The 22,659-nt window shown below is 30.4% G+C and overlaps 1 long non-coding RNA gene across 1 annotated transcript; it reads left to right on the top strand.

Moving 5' to 3' along the window:
• Positions 1-5,721: 5,721 nt before the first annotated feature.
• LOC119616503 lies at positions 5,722-6,185 on the top strand. Its single transcript, XR_005232549.1, has 2 exons — positions 5,722-5,888; positions 5,945-6,185. It is a non-coding gene; the product is annotated as an uncharacterized LOC119616503 (long non-coding RNA).
• The last annotated feature ends 16,474 nt before the right edge of the window (positions 6,186-22,659 follow it).

Raw genomic sequence — 22,659 nt, 5'->3', positions numbered from 1 at the left:
TTTTGGAGTAAATAGAAAACATATTGAGGTTTCCAAAACTGCTTTCAGTTTTCTGATCCCAGCTTTGGGATTTTAGAACATGTCGCCCAAAGTTGAAGTTTTGATAAAAAATAGGTCATATTCGGAAGGACGCAGTGGCAACATTTTCAAAAAATAGGACAAGTTTTTTACGCCAAAGCGTTCTGCGTAAAGATACCTTTTAGAAAACTATAAAATTGTTATATGTTCTTAAAGAAAATTTTATTTTATTAATAAAAGAGTTAAGACACATTTTTGGTAAAAAACGGCAAAAATCTAAAATTTTTTTAATTTTTAATTTAAAAAACGTATATTTTTGGATCTGTAAATGATATTGATCTGAAATTTTTTGCATGTTATTGGAAATTTTGTTGTCTAACTAACAAGAAAAAATTGGTCCAAAATTACGCCCGGTATTCAAAAAAAGGCGGACCAAGGTATGGTAAATTTTGTATCACTAAATTTTTAAATGCCTATAACTCTGATATTATAAGAGATAAGTAGTATGTTTCAAGATCTCGTCGAGCGCTTTCAGAAAATATAAAAATCTTTGTATTTGGGTGAAAAACAAAAAAAAAAATGGCACGAGTTTAAAAATTTTACATGTCGTAGGTACCCTACTTTGAGTCCCTGGGGCATCTGCAGGGTTCATCTTCAAAACTTAAACTCGAATACTCCTTGGCTACGCTCACGCCAAATTTTATCCCGATCGGATCAGCCGTTTAGAAATGCCTGATTTATTTCCAAAAAATTTCCATTCTGCCCCACTGTGCGTTGTTGTTGTTCATTATGTTTTGCTATTGCTATAATAATGATATAGTGGGGAAAATGAATTGTGAAGGGTATATAAGATTCGGCGCAGCCGAATATAGCACTCTTACTTGTTTAATATCAGTTGTGAAACAATTTAAAAATAATGCTGTTGAATATTTATGCCGGTTTTTTAGGACTTAGCAGGTTTTATTTTTCTGAATTTTTATTTTTTTTCTGCACTTAGCACATTTTCTTATAACTTTTCCCTTACATACAGGTTCTATTTTGAATATAATTTGATCTAATTTCACACAAATGTTTTGCCGTGTCTTTTGGACCAAGTGTATAAAATTTAGTAAGTGTAGATTCACGATTTCTCATGCTCCCCATACAAGTGGCTCCTCGGAAAAGAGATTAAAAAGAAATAACTATGATGAGCAGCTAGTAATCGTGATCAAATTTGGACCAAGTTATTTTTATGTATTCAAAAATTATATAGTAAAGAATGGCGGACATCGGGCTTTATTTGATCCTAGTCCCCATATATGTATATTTTATTTTAATGCTCATAAATGCATTAAACATATCAGTAAAGCTTTGAAATTATATATAGACAAAACTTTAATGAACATAAATCGCTACACTAATATTTATGAGTATCGGCCAATATTTTTTATCATAGCTCCCATATAAAGTACCCTTGAAAAAATTACTCTAAGAGTTATAACTGTTTTTAAAATACCCGAATAGAGATGAATTTCGACATGAATAAGATTTTGGGACCCAAAAACTATTTACAACTTTTCAAGAGGATAGGGCAATATTCGACCCTACCCCAACGATTTTAAAGCGCACAACTAACTGGCTTAAAATAGAAGTATAGCGATGCAATTTAACGTTAACAAGTTTTAAAGAAACAAAATTTCTTTACTAACTACCATGAGATTCTGTTCATAATCTATATATATAAAATTCTAACGTTACTGACTGACTGACTGACTGATTCACTGACTGATTCATCATCGCACAGCCTAAACGGTTGAAGCTAAAGAGCTGAAATTTGGACAGGAGGTTGGTCTCCCGCCAAATAGATCCACTAAGACGGGATTTTTGGAAATTCGAATGTTTAGGGGTAAAAAAGGGTAAAAACGGGTAAATTCGGTAACCTTATATCTCCTAAACTAGAAAAGATACAAAAACAGTTTAAAGCTTATCGCCGTTCATTTAAAAAATAAACGGACAGGTGTCTGGTACTTTTTTAAAATTCGGCCCCTTTAGGGAATAAACGGGTAAAAACTGTATTTTGGTACTTTTTTCGCACCCCATGTATCTTTTAAACCAGTGCACATTCAAAAAATATTTTTGACTCCTTCATAACTTAACGAAAAAATGAAAATATGAATTTAGTACTTTTTGGATATTTGGACGTTTAAAGGGTTAAAATTGTACCTATTTTTGGTACTTTTTTCATAAAACATTGTTTTTGGTTTATTAACTTATACATATGAATACATAATAACGGGCTCCCACTACGATGTTGCAACTTTTTGGAATAGAATTTTTATTTCGTTAATGGGGAGGAAAAAAGTACCAAAAGGGGTAAAAACGGGAAATTTGATTTTATTCAACCACAATGATCCAATTTAGATAAAATTTTTAAATTTAGAAACACTAAATATCCTAATGGGGTGTTATTTGGAACCCCGGTACCAAGTGATATTTTTTGGTACTTTTCATTCTCCAACTGGTCCTTTTTGAGTTTTCTATGATATTGAAATAGAAACATGAAATTAATAATACACAGGTACTTTTTTGAGTTTTCTTTAAAATTAAACCTAGAAACATGAAATTAAGCATGTAGAGCTCGGAGTAAATGAGAATCTATAAAATGGGACTTTTTGGTACTTTTTCGGTCTTCAAAAGGTACTTTTTGAATTTTCTATAATATTGAACCTAGAAACATGAAATTAAACATGTAGAGCCCGGAGTAAATGAGAATCTATAAAAGGGGACTTTTTGGTACTTTTTCGTCCTTCGACTGGTACTTTTTGAGTTTTCTATAAAATTTAACCTAGAAACATGAAATTAAGCATGTAGAGCCCGGAGTAAATGAGAATCTATAAAAGGGGACTTTTTGGTACTTTTTCGGTCTTCAAAAGGTACTTTTTGAATTTTCTATAACATTGAACCTAGAAACATGAAATTAAACATGTAGAGCCCGGAGTAAATGAGAATCTATAAAAGGGGACTTTTTGGTACTTTTTCGGTCTTCAAAAGGTACTTTTTGAATTTTCTATAATATTGAACCTAGAAACATGAAATTAAACATGTAGAGCCCGGAGTAAATGAGAATCTATAAAAGGGGACTTTTTGGTACTTTTTCGTCCTTCGACTGGTACTTTTTGAGTTTTCTATAAAATTTAACCTAGAAACATGACATTATGACATGGGACTTTTTGGTACTTTTTAGTCCTTCGACTGGTACTTTTTGAGTTTTCTATAAAATTTAACCTAGAAACATGAAATTAAGCATGTAGAGCACGGAGTAAATGAGAATCTATAAAAGGGGACTTTTTGGAACTTTTTCGTCTTTCGACTGGTACTTTTTGAGTTTTCTATAAAATTTAACCTAGAAACATGAATTTAAGCATGTAGAGCCCAGAGTAAATGAGAATCTATAATAGGGGACTTTTTGGAACTTTTTCGTCCTTCGACTGGTACTTTTTGAGTTTTCTATAAAATTTAACCTAGAAACATGAAATTAAGCATGTAGAGCCCAGAGTAAATGAGAATCTATAAAAGGGGACTTTTTGGTACTTTTTCGTCCTTCGACTGGTACTTTTTGAGTTTTCTATAAAATTTAACCTAGAAACATGAAATTAAGCATGTAGAGCCCGGAGTAAATGAGAATCTATAAAACGGGACTTTTTGGTACTGTTTCGTTCTTCAAAAGGTACTTTTTGAATTTCCTATAATATTGAACCTAGAAACATGAAAATAACTATGTAGATCCTGGATTAAGTGAGAACCTATAAAAAGGGACCTTTTGGTACTTTTTCGTTCTTATTGGATTTTTGTATAATATGGAACCTAGAAACGTGAAATTAAGCATGTAGAGCCCGGAGTAAATGAGTATCTATAAAAGGGGACTTTTTGGTACTTTTTCGTCCTTCGACTGGTACTTTTTGAGTTTTCTATAAAATTTAACCTAGAAACATGAAATTAAGCATGTAGAGCTCGGAGTAAATGAGAATCTATAAAAGGGGACTTTTCGTTCATCCAAAGGTACTTTTTGAATTTTTTATAATATTGAACCTAGAAACATGAAATTAAGTATGTAGAGCCTGGATTAAGTGAGAACATATAAAAGGGGACTTTTTGGAACTTTTTCGTTCTTCAAAAGGTACTTTTTGGATTTTTGTATAATATTGAACCTAGAAACGTGAAATTAAGCATGTAGAGCCCGGATTAAGTGAGGACCTATAAAAGGGGACTTTTTGGTACTTTTTCGTTCTTTAAAAGGTACATTTTGAATTTTCTATAATATTGAACCTAGAAACATGAAATTAAGCGTTTAGAGCCTGGATTAAGTGAGAACCTATAAAAGGGCACTTTTTGGTACTTTTTCGTTCTTCAAAAGGTACTTTTTGTGTTTTTTATAATATTGATCCTAGAAACATGAAATTAAGCATGTGGAGCCCGCAGTTAATTAGAATCTATAAAAGCAATCAGGGACTTGAGTGAATGAAAATTTAAACTGGAATATTTTCTGGTACTTTTTGAATTTTCTATAATATTGAACTTAGGAACATGAAATTAAATAAAATAGGTTTTTTGGTACTTTTTCGTACTTCACTTCACTTAAAAACATAAAATTAAACACGCAGTATCCCAATTGAACGAAAATTGAAAAAGGATACTCTGGTACTTTTTTGTTCTTTTACTAATACTTTTCGAATTTTCTATAATATTGAACCTAAAAACATAAAATTACATGTAGCTTCCTGATTGTATAAAAATCTTTATGCGATTTTTTTGGTTTCTGGTTAAAAATTAAACATGCGTTATCCTGATTTAATGAAAATATATAAAAAGGCACTGTCTGGTACTTTTTAGTTCTTCAACTGTTTTTTTTTTAATTTTCTGTAATATTGAGACTAGAATCATAAAATCAAACTTAAAGAGTTCTCTAAAAGGGGAATTTTTGATATTGCAGATATATATACATTTACAATAATGATATTTATTTTATTCCATTACGATGAGGGTAGCGAAGCACACTGGGTATAGCTAGTTTACATATAAGTTTTTAACTTCTACTCCCCGCAAATACCCGGCTACACATACCACAGCAAAAGTACATTTTTAAAGTAAAACTAAGGTAATTTTTTGATTGTAACATCGTCAGTATATTATTGGTTTGACCCACCGACCATTTAAAAAAAATTGAGTTAGAATTGTATATAATTTGGACATCCTCTTTCCGATTCCGAAACCCATTTTTCAATATTTCCGAGATATCGGGTGTTAACTTTGGTCTATATCCACAGTTTTAAGACTAAATAAATATTGTTTTGCTCCATATGCCACTGTTTAGCGTATAGACCACAATTTTCATACAAAAATTGAAAACAAATTAATCACTATTGTTTTGCTTCACTGCCATAACAAAAACGTAGATCAAAGCACACATTACAAGGTGTTTTTAAAACTCTTGTTTACATTATTTGTATATGGATTTTGACAGATCTATTTCACTGATTGTTATTTTCCAGCATACATAATTTGACAGTTTTTGTATACATATAAAATATGTGCTGGTCTGGTAACACCATCTTAGAAAATTTAGTGAAAATTTTGCACATAAACAACAACAATTCATAAATAATTTGAGTGCCGAAGTAAAAAAATGCAATTTTCATTACCAGCTCCGTTTTTTTTTTTTTTTTTTTTTCGAAGAAATTATTAATTAAGTGGTATTTAATTGTTTATCTGACATTTTGTTATAGTTCCATGCCATTAGGATGTTTGATGAAGATTTACTACCTATAAAAACACCCATCAGAATGTTCATCCAACATGGCAGATTGCGAATGTATTATGGGATATAGAAATAGGTAACTAATATTTTTAGGTTTTTGGAATACTTATAGAAGAATATTATCCTTTTTAGCTTGCAGTGCCATCAAATTCTAAAAAAGAACTTAATTTTCTATGGAAATAACGATTTACTGTAGCTGTGAACTCAAAATTACGAAAGAAAAATTAAAAAAAATCTTGGGACACCGGTGTCCCATATACATACGTGAAAGAGATATATACCAATATTCAAACCATTTGGTTGAAACATTTTGGTTACTGTAGAACGTTCTTATTTCGATTTTCATCATTATAATGGCATTTTTAAGCCTATAGTTAAAGTATAGTTATATTAGGGGTAGGGTCACTTAGGGACCCTACCCTATAAAACTAGTTTTTGTTGAATTTCATCGCTATACTGGTATTTCTAAGCCAGGTTTGACTATTTAAACTGTATTCTGGGCGGACACTTATGTATGTATATGGGGCTGTGGGTGAAATTGTCCGATACTGTCCATTTTCAATACCAAGCAACCTACATTAATAAAAAAATATTTGTGAAAAATTTCAGCCTTCTAGCTGTTTTCGTTCGGATCTTTTTCGATGGTGGACATAAAAAAAACTCATTTTGTGTGGATATAGAAAGGGTATAAAAGGGAAAACAAAAATAAAAAATTTATAAGATACACGAATTTTTGTTTTCTTTAAAATCTTAATAACTTTTTTTAAATTTTACATAACGGTGTGTAAATCTATAATTTTGTTAAAAACATATGTCGAAATCAAGTGTGAAAATTTAAAAAATATATACCACGTAAATTTTGAGAAAAGTTTATAAAACCTTCTTATTCGTTTTTCTCAATAACAAGTATTTGGCGTATGGGTCAAACCAATAATATACTGATGACATGTGTATTTTAAGTTATACTACCATTCTGTATTAAAATCTCAATAGTGTTAGTGTTTATTTTAATTTATTTTTATATTTAATAAAGTCTCTGCAAGCAACTCAACTAACTTTTAATGCATTATAAGTTAGTTTTTTCTCAGCTAGTTGTGGTTGACTCTTAGATTATTTTCAATGAAGCGAACTGACTATTTTAATATAGGGGTGTCATTGGCAGTAGTCAATTGTCCGACTCTGCATAACTTTTCAACTAACTTAGAGTCAGTTATGTAATAGTTAGCTTAAAGTTAGCAATTTTTTAACCAACTTAAAGTTGGTTATTCAAAGGTTAGCTTAAAGTTGGCTAATTTTTATATAACTTAAAGTTTGTTATTTAAAAGTTAACTTTAAGTTGACTAATTTTTAGCTAACTTAAAGTTAACTTAAAGTTTGCAAATTTTTAACTGATCTATAGTTATTTATAGAAGAATTATAGTTTTATTAGCAATAAGTTCACTTTTGAATTAAACTGTTAGAAAATTACCTGATTTTTACCTTTGATGATTTACCTATTTGAAAAATTATAATATTGAACCCATTTTAATTTTTTAAACAATTTTATTTATTTAATTTAGGTAAAAAGCTTAAAAAGAAAACAAAAATATATATATTCTTATAAAAAAAAAACAAAACAATTAGGTCCCAATAAGCAAAAACCTTTGAAATGATGTAAATATGTATTTGAAAACCTATTCAAATTTCATACATAGCCTTTGAGAACAAATTTGAAAATTTTTGTTTTCAAATGGAAAATTATGGCCTTCTCAAACAAAAAGGCAGTTAGAAATCAAACGTATTTTTCAAATGTATTTCAAATTTAAAAAAAGGCTAGAGGTAAGCTTGAAACTAAAAAAAATTTCAAACGTATTTCAAGTATTCTTTATTATTATTTTCATACATATTTCAAACCCTAATTATAATGCTAACTATTGCAAAATTCATATATTTTTTTACATCACCTGAAAATAAAACATTCATACATTTATTTTAGCATATTTTTCTTTTATATCTCCGATTATTTCTCCTATATTTAACGTTTTTTCGCTCCCTTGCTGTAGAAAAAATGTTCTGTTTTTATTTTTCTAAAATAATTTATTTTTTGAAAGAAACTTTTCTAAGTTCAATTAAAACAAAACTTTGAAAATTTTATAAATATGTATCACACATTATATTTTTTAAGCGTTTTTTTGAAATTATCATGTTTATTTCAAAGGCTAAACTTTAAAATTTGAAAACAATTTGGAAAGTACATTATTTAGTTAAGAAAATTTTCAAAAATATTCACAGGTTTGAATCGATGTTTATTGGGGTAATTCATACATAACATATAAATAAATTTAAAATGTACACATACATATACAGAAATTAACTTGTTCTTTTATTTTTTATACATTCTGCATGAATTTGGCGTTTCTTAATTATATTCAAGTCATTTCTTATGTATTTTTCGGCATCATCAGACCCAAGCAATCGACAAGCATCTACATATTTAAAATATATGTATGTAATTGGAAATACATGTACATTTCTTTATAATATGTATATTCCCTTCAAACATTTAAAAGAGAAAACTATTGCGCATCACCCCAGACGCCACGTCAGAAACACTTCTGGACGATTGTCAGACGAGAACGCACATTTTACAAAAACAAAATACATTGATTTCGAATTTTCGTCTTCTAGAAATATACTTTTAAGTTACTTCCGGATGATAGTTAGAAGAGTGCATCCATTTTGCTTAAACAAAAAACCATGTCTGTTGAATTTTTTTCATCTGGAAGTATACGTTTTAGTGACTTCTGTAAGAGAGTTGGGTGAGAACACACATTTTACAATAACAAAATACATTGTTTCCTAATTTGTATCTTCTTGATTTGTACGTTTATGTCACTTCTGGAAGACAGTTTGAAGAGTGTTCACATTAATGTTGTATTTTATTCATCTGGAAGTGTGGATTGTAGTCACTTCTGTACAATTGTCAGACGAGAGCACACATTTTACAAAAACAAAATACATTGATTTCTAGTTTTCGCCGTCTGGAAGTATACTTTTAGGTTACTTCCGGATGATAGTAAGAAGAGTACAAAAACAAAAAAATATAAATACTCCATTTTTTAGCGTGAAAAAAAAAATAAAAATAAATAATGCAGAAATTTTGCTAAGTTCAGTGATGTTTTGTGTTTTGTTCAGTCATGTTCAGTTTTAATTATTCATCGTAAAACTTAAATGAGTTATTGAATTTAATGTTCATAGAAAAATAGTGTAATTAAAATATTGTGAATCTTAAGTAATAAAAAACAATATGACAGTGTTGTGTTAAAAATCAACTGTTAATAAACATTTAAGAAGGTTTTCTCAATTGGCGAAGTGTATTAAATATATACCAAAAAGTATAAGGAAGGATTATATAAATAAAATTAAAAAGTAAGTTGTCATATTAAAATACTATTTTAGGAATATGTTAACAACTCTAAACGGCTTCCATTTCCATTATTTTCAAAAAAGTCTAATATGTTTCATTAAAAATGTTTTTATATTAAATTTCGACTCTCTCTTAATTCGTTTAGGAGGTATAAGCATTTAAAGACTTTTTCAAGTTGTACATTTCGGCTTTCATTTGATGAACATTGCATTTTTAACATATTTAGATTTATTTGAGTTAAATCTTAACTTTCAATATTTTTAAAACTATTTGCGCATTTAGGTCTGGAATCATTATATTGAAATTAATACTACTGTTTTATACATAAATTATTTTTTGACTTGGGTCACTCGACACGAAATTGCCCATATAAGATATTTAATATTGAAACCAGATAGTTTTAAACCCACCTTTCTTAAATAAATACAATTTTATTAATTTTCATATAGCTTTGGATTTAATTATTCTAATTATAGGTACTTTTTTAGTTATTAACACCAGGTCTTTCTATGACCTATCATATGATACTAATATTCTTAATATTTAGCATGCCGTTCCCAAGATATTGAACCTAAGTATTAGAAGAGAGCAAACAAAAAATAGTATTGCAATATTAGTGTCAAAAGCAATATCCCGTTTAGGGTCGTTAAGGTGTTTCTATCGTTAGTGACTGTAAATAATTTAAACAAGTAAGAGTGTTATATTCGGCTATGCCGAATCTTATATACCCACCATCAAAGCTCGTTTGACTCGAATGAAACTTACTTATGTCGAATTTCATCTATATATTCGTATTATTAGGCCAGTTATAAGCGTTAAAGGAATTTTCTGAAGGGGACCTTATATGGGGGGTAGGGTCAATCATGGACCGATCAACATAACATTTTTTAGATAGATTTTGACTCGTATGAAACTTACTTATGACGAATTTCATCTATATACTAGAATTTTTAAGCCAGTAATGAGCGTTAAAGTCATTTTCTGAAGGGGACCTTATATGGGGGGTAGGGTCAATTATGGACCGATCCTCATAAAATTTTTGGATCACAAGAAACTTACTTATGTCGAATTTCATCGCTATATTCGTATTTTTAAACAAGTTATGGCTGTTAAAGCTGCTTTTCGAGGGCCACTTGTATGGGGGCTATCCGAAAACGTGGACCGATATTGCCCATTTTCAATACCAAACAAACCTACCTATAAGAAATATTTATGTGAAATTTCAACCCTCTAGCTCTTTCCATTCGACTCTATCGTGCTTTCAACAGACAGACAGACAGACAGACAGACGGACGGACGGACGGACGGACAGACATGGCTAGATCGTCTTAGAATTTAATGAGGACCCAGAATATATATACTTTTGTGGGTCTATGACCAATATTTCGATGTGTTACAAACGGAATGACAAAATCAATATACCCCCCATCTTTTTTGATGGTGGGTATAAAAATAATCCATGACTTAGTAATTTCAGATCTTTATAGACGGTTTAATTCCAAGTTATTGAAAAAATGTTCATGAAAGGTAATGTTTTTATTGATTCAAAACAATAAATAAATAAATTAATTAATTTTTAATTATTTTATTTTTTAGAAAGCAGTAGCTAATATTGTACCCCCTATTAAAATACTTCTAACCGAATTAAAATATAAAAAAGGGATCTGGTAAGTTATATATGTCTTATTTCATCACGTGGTTCAATTAAAAATGTCGATTATTTGCAGAAAATGTAAAAAATGGATCTGACCGTTTAAACTTTGGTGGTAAATGTATTGGACATGAGAGAATCCTATTTTTATTGCTTCCTAAAGTTAACTGGTAATTTCAATAAATATTCAATATTAATTATAAGATTATTTTGGTTTATTTCGTTGAAGGATTAATGCGTTCCATAATATAACTCTTACAATTTGATGGATTAATCATAAAATTGATGAAGAACTACAAAAATATTTTAGAGTCCAACGTTTTACAATTTTCGGAAGTATACCAGTCAGCAGTTGGAATATTAATACAGATTCCCTGAAAATTATCTTATTATAAGGTAATAATTCTAAATTTTTGATACATATGTACATTAGACCGACTCACTCTGTATGGAAAACAAAAACGTGTTTTTGTTACCCCTCCCAAAATTTACCTTGCTTTGTTTTATGATGATTCCCAAAAAATTTTTAAGTGACCGCTGGACCAAATTTAAAAAAGTTATTTTGGAATTATTTTTTTAAAATTTTTGTTTGTTTTGAAACAAAATATCCAATACGGGTATCGTTTAAAAGGTATTTTAAAGTCGCGTCCAATGATGTATTAATCATAAATAACCGTTTGCTTATAATTGTCATATTCCAAAATATTTAAAATTGTTAGGTTTTTACTAAGAAAAATTAAATATATGCACAATTTTGCAAATTTTGCGCACCACTAGACTTGGCTTCAAAAAACCTTTCAAATGATACCACATACTGTATATATTGTTTAAGAAATGCTGTATAATTTAAAACAAAATAACTAAAAAGGGACTTTTTTGTAACCGGTTCAGCTCACGAACGGCCATCGACAGACTAGAAATATTTTGGGAACCATTATAAAACATAACAAAGATTTTTTGAAGCTGGATAAAATATTGAATTTAACATGAAGAATCGTGTTCCCATACGATATTTTCTTTAAAACTGTCCAGCTCACGAATGGACAACACTTAAGCGAAAATATTTTCGGTCTAATGTACATATATTACTTTTTTTAGATTAGTTGTTAAATCAATTATATTTTCTACTATTTTAATTTCAATTAATTCAATAAAAACTATAAAATTTCATTTTATTTAGATTTATTTTTATAGATTTTATTTTGGTGAGTATACAAATAGAAAAAGAGAAAACTCATCTTCTAGAAGACGAGAATACTCATCTTCTAGAAGAAGAGAATATTCATCTTCAAGAAGAAGAGAATACTCTTCTTCTGGAAGAAGAGAAAACTCATCTTCTAGAAGAAGAGAAAACTCAACTTCTGGAAGATAAGATAGGAACACTTCTAGAGGATACTAGGTAGTCACTTCAAGAAGTGACTTCCTAGTCACATCTAGAAGAGTCTTTGGCAATACCTTACTTCCAAGAGTCATCTAGAAGTTTCTTCTGCGGGTCTTCCAGAAGTATCTTCCAAGTTACTCTTAGACGTTCCCCAGCTCGGCATCAGTTCTTCCCGACTGGTGACAAGAATTCTTATACTTCCGCAACATCGCTGGCGAGCTTTTAGCACGTTTGGAAGTTTCACACGGGTAACTTCCGCAATAGAAAATGTTTGTAGGGTTGCTTACCTGTTAACGCTTGGAAGAAAGCTTGGAAATTTTTTAGTCGCTGTTTTCCATGCACACCCTCAACATTAACTTCCATACATACACTAGTAGAAATAACTTCCGTGAAAATCTTTTGTAAGCGCCATTTTAATAATGTCTTCATCATATTAACCTAAACAAAAAATTAAGTTATTAAAAAATACAAATATGTACATATAAACGTCTTATTAATATTGTTTAAACTTACGTAAAGTTCTTGATTATCCTCGGAAATAGTTTGGTTAACTTCATTTAACTTATCAATACTTTTTATTGGAAATGCGCAGCGTACCAAATCTTTTAGCTCTATTATTAATTCATTTAAAAAGCTTGAAATGCTGCTTGGTTTACTTTTTCCAAGATATATTCCAATGGGAAATACGGATATATTGTGGATGTTAACAATTTTTGCCAAAATCGACCACAACTGGGTTCTGGAGCTCTTAAATAATGGTAATCCATCAATATTTAAATCAATTGTAATTTTTTGGCAATCGAGTATGGCATCTGATTATTTGTTTTCTTATCACAAAGTGGCAATACACGCCAGGAAAAACTTTAGTTATTTCTAATTTGTCACGTTTGTGTTTAATAAATGAATTGGCACTTAAAGGCACATCCAAGTATGTTATGATTATAGTCGAAAGTTGGCTTAAATTATTGGTAGATTCGTAACGATGAATCGGTAAGTGGAAGAGTTCGGTCGTCATACAGGGTCGTGGAAACAGAGAATCCGAAAGATCTACGACAAGGTTGGGAGGGCTATCAACGAGACTAACAGCCGTCTCGAGTTTTGTATATGGTATGTTATGTTTTTGTGTAAATTTTTGCAGATTTCAATGTTTTGTGTTAAGGTTTAGCAGCTGACGACAGGGTTGGGACCTCCTGAGACTCTAAAGCTAGTCGGTATACTTGTCCGGCACAGGCAGACCGTAACAAATATTTTGTTTTTAAAAATAAATAATTTGTTAATCCGAAAGGGATGTGTCCATAATTGACTTAAGTCCTATTTCAAATATCAACCTAATGTTTATAGGGGAGCATTCCATTTACTTTTTACTTGTTTTTATCTGTTTTTGTCTTTGTCCCTGTTCTTCCTTCCCTCCACCACCATTATTGCCGATAGAGGGTATACAATAGTTTTCGTTGTATTCACATTAGTGACATTGTCAATTTTGTTAGATTTAAATGTCTCTGTCGATCAATTTCATATAAAAAGATTACTTTATAGTCCATTTTTTGATATAAGCACTTTTCACATATATGCCTTATATCCGTGGCTATTAAAAGTCATGTTATATGAAAAAACTTCACTATATTGTCACATACGATTTTTTTAAATTATCGTGAATTAAATAAAGAAGTTTTTGTTGAAGAAAAACAATTTTCGATTAAAGAAATTTTAAATGCAGTAGATATTTTGCGACATTTTTGCTTAGAGCAAGATATAATTCAAATTTTTTGTTTGATAAAAATAGAAGATAATACTGTAACCAACATCCTCAACCTAAAACACACTAAAATTGATGATTTTTATACCCTCCACCACCATCAGTGGTGATAGAGGGTATATATAACTTTGTCATTCCGTGTGTAACACCAAGAAATATTCATCTGAGACCCAACAAAGTATATATATAGAGTTTAACTAAATTCACTCAAAATGTTCTTCATTTTCCTAAGTTGTTTCGTATTGAAAATGGGCAAAATCGGTTCACACCGGGAAAAGTTATGAATCAAAATTTAAAACAACCTCGAAAAAAAATAAGCATTTTTTACACATTCTGATGTAATTTTCTTGAAAACTATCCAAAATAATTCCATGAAAATCGCCATACATTCGTTTCTACACAAGAGCTTGATCCCTGCTGAAAATTGCCAGAATTGGTCCACAATTTCATATACCTCCCATACAAAAGTACATATTCCCGGAAAATGGGTTTTTTGTTAATAACTTCCGTCAGAATGTTGATATCTTCACAAAATTTTACAAATTAAAATCTTATGTCAATAGAATTCATTCAGAGAAAAAATTTTCTGGATCGGTCCATAATTGGACATAGCTCCCATACAAGGTCCCCTCCCGAAAATCACTTAAACGCGCATAGCTCATTACTAAATTAAGATATCCATATAAAATTTGGTATAAGTATTACTTGTATGCACAGAAATGTTACTGTGAAATTTTTTTCCGATCGGTCGATAATTGGTCATAGCTCCCATACAAGGTCCCCTCCCGAAAATCACTTAAACGCGCATAGCTCATTACTAAATTAAGATATCCATATAAAATTTGGTATAAGTATTACTCATATGCACAGAAATGTTACTGTGAAATTTTTTCCTGATCGGTCCATAATTGTTCATAGCTCCCATACAAGGTCCCCTCCCGAAAATCACTTAAACGCGCATAGCTCATTACTAAATTATGATATTCATATAAGATTTGGTACAAGTATTGTTTATATGCACAGAAATGTTACTGTGAAATTTTTTTCCGATCGGTCCATAATTGGTCATTGCTCCCATACAAGGTTCCCTCCCGAAAATCACTTAAACATAGCATAACTCATTACTAAATTAAGATATCCATATAAAATTTGGTATAAGTATTGCCCATATGCATAGAAATATTACTCTGAAAGTTTTTTCCGATCGGTCCATAATTGGTCATAGCTCCCATACAAGGTCCTTTTACGAAAATCTCTTAAACGCACATTACTCATTACCAAATAAAGCTATACTAAATTACGATATAGATACAAAATTTGACTGAAATAAAGCTTTTATGTACAGAAATTTAGCTTAAAGAATTTTTATAAAAGTAGCTGGTGGAGGGTATTTAAGATTCGGCTCAGCCGAATATAGCACTCTAACTTGTTTTTAAATAATATAAACAATATTTCTTTAATCCCAGCAAAGATTTTATTAGTTCCACAACTAGATCTAGAACGCATGATTATAGCCTGTACTGGTTCTATTTTGGCGGTTAGACCAATGATTTTTGTTAGAAATTTTCACCTTCGGAATGGTTCTGCGGAAGCATTATAGAGTCGACACTCGTTCTTTGGAACGCTTCTAGAACTAGTTCTTTAATCAATGATTTTTGTTAGAATTTGTCACCCTCGAAACTAGTTCTAGGGAAATGTTAGGTAACCAGAACTCATTCCTTGCAATAGTTCTGGAACCATTTCTTTCATTAATAATTTTTGACCGAAATTGTCACCATCGGAACTAGTTCTAGAAAACAATAGAACTGCAGTATTCCTTCCTAGGAATTATTATAGAACTAGTACCATAATCAATATTTTTTTTTTTTTTTGCAAATTTCCCCCCCTCGAAATATTATTAATAACAAATAAATTGTAAATAGTGTAATTTTCAATAAAGAGTTTTTATACCCTACACCACTTTAGTGGGGAGGGTATATTGGGTTTGTGGGCCGACTGGCCGGCCGGCTGTCCATGTAAACCTTGTGCGCAAGGTACAGGTCGCAATTTTTAAGATAATGAAAAAAAGATGAAATTTGGCACACACGCTTTTTTTGACCCAAGGACAAAGCCTATTGAAAATGGTTAAAATCGGTTCATTATTTCACCTAGCCCCCATACAACAGAACCCACCGAGAAGGGCTTCTTAGCTCATAATTATGCTAAATATACATGTATATAGATAAGATATTTCATAAAGATCGGGTCTCATTTGACCCTAGCTCCCATACAAAGTCCCCTTCCGAATATTACTTGAATGTCCAAAATTAACTTATAAACACAAATATCGCGATGGAATTCAGCACAAATAAATATTATATTATATTTACAAAACTTTATCGGGCTTGGTCCATATTTGCCCCTAGCCCCCATATAAAGCCTCTTTCAGAAAATTAGTTTTTCATCCATAAATTGCTTAAATGTATCGGAACAATGAATTATTATGAAAAATAAATCACATTTAATATTCATAACTGGTGTAGGGTATCATATGGACGGTCACGCCCGACTATACTTTCTTGCTTGTTTAAATTAATGAAAAGAAAACAAACTAAATTGGTAACAAACAACTAATACAAAATTATTTAACGGTTAAATTACAATTAATTATGGTAAAATTTAATTAAGAATTGTAATGTTTTAAATAGTGAAATTTTCAATAGAGTTTCTTAAATTAATGAAAAGAAAGTAAACTAAATTAGTAATTAATAAACAATTATTTAACGGTGAAATAAGCAATGTAAATTTGCACAAACAAAACATTGTTAATTATTTATAATGGATAACTCCTAAATTAAGAAGGACCTTCCTTTTTTTTGGGAAGAAACGTATTTGAAATGTTTATTTTTAAGGGCTTTCCCAGCATGGCGGCAATCTGTTAAAAAATGATTTTTTGAATATTGTAAAGTAGATACGGCATCTAATAAAAGAATTTAACATTATCTTTCGGTTATTGGAAAAAAGGTTTAGGATATTTTTACCATAAAGGCCATCCATTATTTTTGTATATTTTTTATTTTGTATATTTTTTATAAAGGACTCCGTCCATGTTATGATCTAATATAACTTCCATAGAAAAAATTCTTGACAGATTTTTTCTTATACCCCCAGGATTTAATAGATTTCTAAAGGTTGTGACCTTATAATAAATTTGTTAAATAAAAGATATTTTATTTTTATATTAAATTTTTAATATGAGATACTTACCACATCTTTGTATGTATCAACTGTAATTTCAGACTCAAATTTATTTATTTCTTCCTCTTTTTGAAATGGAAATAAATTTATATATTTTGGTTTTCGTAACTGTTGATCTAAGTCATTTTTTATGGCAGTATTTATATATATCTTACTTTTAATTCATTAACGCTGTCTGATACCTTTTTAATGTTTTCATTTACTTGATCTTGAAATGTTAAATTTTGCCGAAGAATAATATCTGTAAATAATGAATTGCATAAAAATAGGTATAAAAAAGTTCGATTAAAACATACCTTTTAAATTTGTTACTTCATTTTGAAGAATAGTTATATTGTTCATTACATTTTCATCCGAAGAGATTTTTATAATTTTGTTTCTTGACGATATTTTGTTTTATTAGATTTTATAGGACTTTATGCAGAAGTGGAATTATTAAAAACTCTTAGTGATTTGGCAAACACATATATTTTCCAGTAATACTATTGGTATTGTATGTTACTTCACGTCCATATATATTTTCTACTAAATCCATTGAAGACATTGAAGAGTCATAGAAGCTACGCTTATTTAAAAAAGTTTTACCCATAAATTGGTTGGCTGTTACAAAATGTATAATAACTACTACTTCTTTCGAGTCAATTTCACAAATATTGTCGGGAAATTTAACGGAAAAAGTTAAGCCACTTTTATATATTGAGTTAATTACCCCATCTGCAGAGCACTTTGGACCTTCTGATTTATTTGAAATAGTTAAATTTAAAATGGAATGTTTATGGTAAAGTTGCTTGCTTTTTTGTAGAGCATTTTCAAATTTATATGCTGAAAAAACATTAAGAGCGCTAAAATTTTTAACACAATCTGTTAGATGCAATAAATTGTGAACATTATACGATACACTTGTTACACAGGAAATTCTATTACAAATGATTCAATTAAGTTTTGTGCAGTAAGTATGTCGGAGTAACTATCAAAGTCTATGTGGAATAAAATCCGATAAGCATCGTGTAGTAAAAGAAAGTGTTTAAATGCAATGGGGGGCGATAATTTTTAAAAAATATTATTCCCCAATATAACGAACAATTTTTAAACTCTACCGCCTTCTATCTTACTAATTCTTCAAAACCTCTCGGCTTCCTGCAAAATTCTTTTGGTATATAGGGTACAAGGGATATTAGCAAAGAAGACGCTTCTATAATCAAATTGTTAGACAATTTGAAACTAGTTTTTCGTTTTAATATTATTTGAAGCATCTTTTTTGCAACTCCTAAATCAATAAGATGCATTGGATCTAGAGGAAATTGAGTCACCGTTTTGATTCCAATCTCCTCTAAATCCAATTTTATATTTAAGTACATCTGCTGGTGAAAGTCGGAATCTACTCTATTTAAAAAATCTTCATCCGTTCGTAGTGACTCACTAGTAGTGTTAAATGTGGTAACACTATTAACGGATGTTCCTATTTGGGAACATTTTCAACAGCCTTTTAAAGAATTATGGCCTCTTATCCACACAGAAATGAACGGGCTGGGGCATCACATATAAATGCCCTAAATTCGACATTTATTTTATTACCGTTTATAACAAAACCTTCATCCGGTAGATATTTTGCTTCATAAATGAAGTCATGAAGAAAACTATTAACTGATGAAGGTTTTAACGTCCCTACATATGACCCTATAAGAAAAACAACAACAAATGGTACAATAATATATATTTTTAATTTCAAATTTATAATGTGTTCTTTTATTTTATGAAGCTGGTGTTCCAAACCTATATGAATATACGATCCAGGGGCAACAGTTATTATGGAAAACCTGTGCTTAATTTGCAAAAGTCCTGGAACGCTGGATGGACACGGTATATTTTCGGATTTTAATATTTTAAGGAGATGGATTGCACTCCTAACAGAAACGTTGGAATTTTAATACCATTGTTGAAGCTTTTCCTGTAAGGTAGGGTGAGGTTTGCCTTGAAATGGTGGATTTTCAAAGTGTTCACAATTTTCCTTTTCTAAATTTTCTTCATTTTCAAAATTTTCACTATTTTCCAAATTTGTTGTATTTTGTAAATTATCACTATTTTGTAAATTTTGACTACTTTCTAAATTTGCACAACTTTAGGTATTTTGATAATCATTTTTGCCTAAATTAAAAAGTTCAGTAATTCGTTTTTTTTTTCCTATTGTACGCGGTATCTGTAAATTCTTTTTGTCGACATGTCCGTTTTCACTTTTTTTTAACAATAGTTGTGCACAAATTTTTCAAGTTTTTTTAATATTTTCCAAAATTTTCTGTAGAATAAATTGTAATTTAAATTTTTTTTCACAATTTATTTGACAATTTTCACACTGACTTTTTTTTTTACTTAATAATAAAAATTTAAAGTTGTTAAAACAGTTCTAAAAAGCTTTTACGGAATTAGTATGGGAATGATCTGATGGTTCTTCTTCATCGATTCTAGTAGTAGTTGCAACACCATTAGTTCTAAGGATGTTGTAAAAGAATCTGAGTTGGTTCCGATAGAATAAGTTCTAGAACTAATTATAAAAGAACCAATTCTAAAATTTTTTCGGGGATGTAATGAATTTATGAAAATAATGTTTATTTCTTTAATAAACATGAATTTTTATACCCACCATCAAAAAAGATTGGAGGTATATTGATTTTGTCATTCCGTTTGTAACACACCGAAATATTGGTCATAAACCCACAAAAGTATATATCGTTACCTAAAACGCAAACGGCCCCATCTAACATTTTTAAAATTTTATAGGAGAAGCAAAAAACTATTTTATCGGCGCGATTTATTTGTAGTAAATAAACAAGTATTTTATAGTGAAACGTATCAGTTTTTATGATAGCTAACAATGGCGTATATTAAAATGGATAAATTGGACTTTTTACCTTTAATATTTAAATGTTTTTGTAGATAGGGCCTTTTTTTGTCAATAAAATCGCTAATTTTGGTCGGAGGAGTAAATTTTATGTGAACATTTGTTTTGATGCAATACATCAGAATCAACAATAAAATCGATTTTGAATTTTTGGTTAGTTAAGGCCGTTTGCGTTTCAGGTGACGATATATTCTGTGTCCTTATTAAATTCTAAGACGATCTAGCCATGTCTGTCCGTCCGTCTGTCTGTTGAAAGCACGATAGAGGCCGAGCGGAAAGAGGTATAGGATTGGTCGATAACTGACCCTACCCCTCATATAGGGTGCCCTTCAAAAAATGAATTTTATGCTCATTATTGGCTATAAGATATGAGTATAGCGATGAAATTTGACATAAATTGGTTTCTTGCGATCCAAAATCTCTACCGAATTTTATATGTATCGATCCCTAATTGACCCTACCCCATATAAAGTCCCCTTCAGAAAATTACTTTAACGCTCTTTACTGGCTCAAAAATGCGAAAATTTTTATAAGGATCGATCCATAACTGACCCTATCCCCCATATAAGGTCCCCTTCAGAAAATAAAATAGCGACTACAGCGATGAAATTCGACATGAACAAGTTTTATGGGAACTGAAATCTTTCTACCGATTTTAATGAAGGTGGATCGATAACTAATCCTATAATATATGGGCGAATATAATACTCTTACTTGTTATTTTTTTATATTCACAAAAAATGAATATATAAGATTTTCTTTATAAGCACATTGTTTCATATACAAAAATTTTTGTTTATAATCACTTTAGCGATATAGTCCTCAATTTGTGTGCAATTAAAGATTGTGACTATAAGCCAAAAGTACTGTATATAACTTTGTATTTACCTATTTTGAGGCATAATTTAAAGCAATTATAAGAAAAAATGGAAATTAAATAAACATTTAAATTATTCCAAGTTAACGACCCTAAACATCAAAGGCATGTTGTCCTTGAATGGTTGCTTTATAATCTCAAAACATGAATTCCATAGAAAATTTATGGAAGCATTAATATTGACAAAATCATACAAGACCAATTTCTTCTAAAAATTAGCCCAAAAAATCGTCTATCTTAAGATGTAACAAGTGAGATTGTTATATTCGGCTGTGCTGAATCTATTATACAAACCGTATGCCGTAGGGTAGGAATGCTCCCCAGTAAACGTAAGGGTGATACTTGGAATATATCTTAAGTCAATTATTGACCGAACTCTTTTAAATTAACAAAATATTTATTTTTAGAAACATTTTTTTTTGTTAAATTTTGTAAACCATGAACATATTTAATAGAAAGATTTCGGTTCTTACAATACTTTTTCGTTTCGAATTTCAACGCTCTACTCGTATTTTTAATGAGCGTTAAAGTAATTTTTTGAAGCGAACCTTATATGGTCCATAATTGAACCAATCCACACAAAATTTGGTAGAGATATTTTGGATTGTCAGAGACTTACTTATGTGAAATTTCTTTGCTATATTAGTACTTTTATGCCAGAAATGGGCATTATAATAATGTTCTGAAGAAGACCTTATATGGGGGTAGGGTCAATTATGTACCGATCCACATAAAATTTGATGGAGAGATTTTGGATCGCATCAAACTTATGTGTGTCGAATTCCATCGCTATATTCGTATTTTTAAGCCAGCAATGGACATTAATAATTCTCTAAAGAGTCCATCAAATTTGAGACTCCAGTTTTGTATAATAGAAGTAACTTTGTCTGTTCTAAATGAAAAGTTTTCGAAATTATTTGATGTGGCATTGTTCAAGTATGTACGATTATTTAAATTTGTGCGACTATCCAAATTGGGTGTTGGATTGTTCGGGTTTAAGTTGGGATTAGCCGAATTGTAAAAAGAAGTTTGAGGAGGATGTGAAACCAGAGGAATATGGCTAGGTTGAGGTCTAGGATTTATGTTTAAATTCAAATTTCCAAGTATTCTAGTTATACTTGATTCAATCATTTGATGAATCTGGGAAAAGTCAATATTTTGTGAAACAAAATCTACTCGTTGAGGGGTTTGAACAATCGGAGAATTTCCAAAATTGACTGTATTTGCAGGTGCGAGACCTGCCGGGGTTGACAGACCTTCCGCCTCCTGACCAACAGCTCCTTGATCGCCTGAACTGAAATCTACTAACTGGCTTCGATAAGCTTCCTGAAACAAACTTTTACTGAAACTACGTGTATGATGACGTTTTGCACCAGCACCACGGGCTCTACCACGAATAGGATTAGCATTTGACTTTGTATTTTGCTGAGCAATTGTGTCGTTCTGTCTAGGTGGAGATTGATTAGGATAAGAGAAATTTTGTGTAGGTTGGATGTTTGCTTTACGCAATTCGGATAATTGGCAAGGACGCTTGCAAATAGGACATTCTGAAGATTGCGATAAAATGTCCTCAATACAGCTTCTGTGAATGCTCGCATTGTGATATGACTAAACAATATTGTTCCGAAGTCATAATTTCGTTA

The sequence above is a fragment of the Lucilia sericata genome, unplaced genomic scaffold, assembly GCF_015586225.1.
Source record: "Lucilia sericata isolate MDLA Ls3-8-SP2 unplaced genomic scaffold, ASM1558622v1 Contig000076F_arrow, whole genome shotgun sequence".
Taxonomy (NCBI): domain Eukaryota; kingdom Metazoa; phylum Arthropoda; class Insecta; order Diptera; family Calliphoridae; genus Lucilia; species Lucilia sericata.
This window is presented reverse-complemented; position numbering and strand designations above follow the sequence as displayed.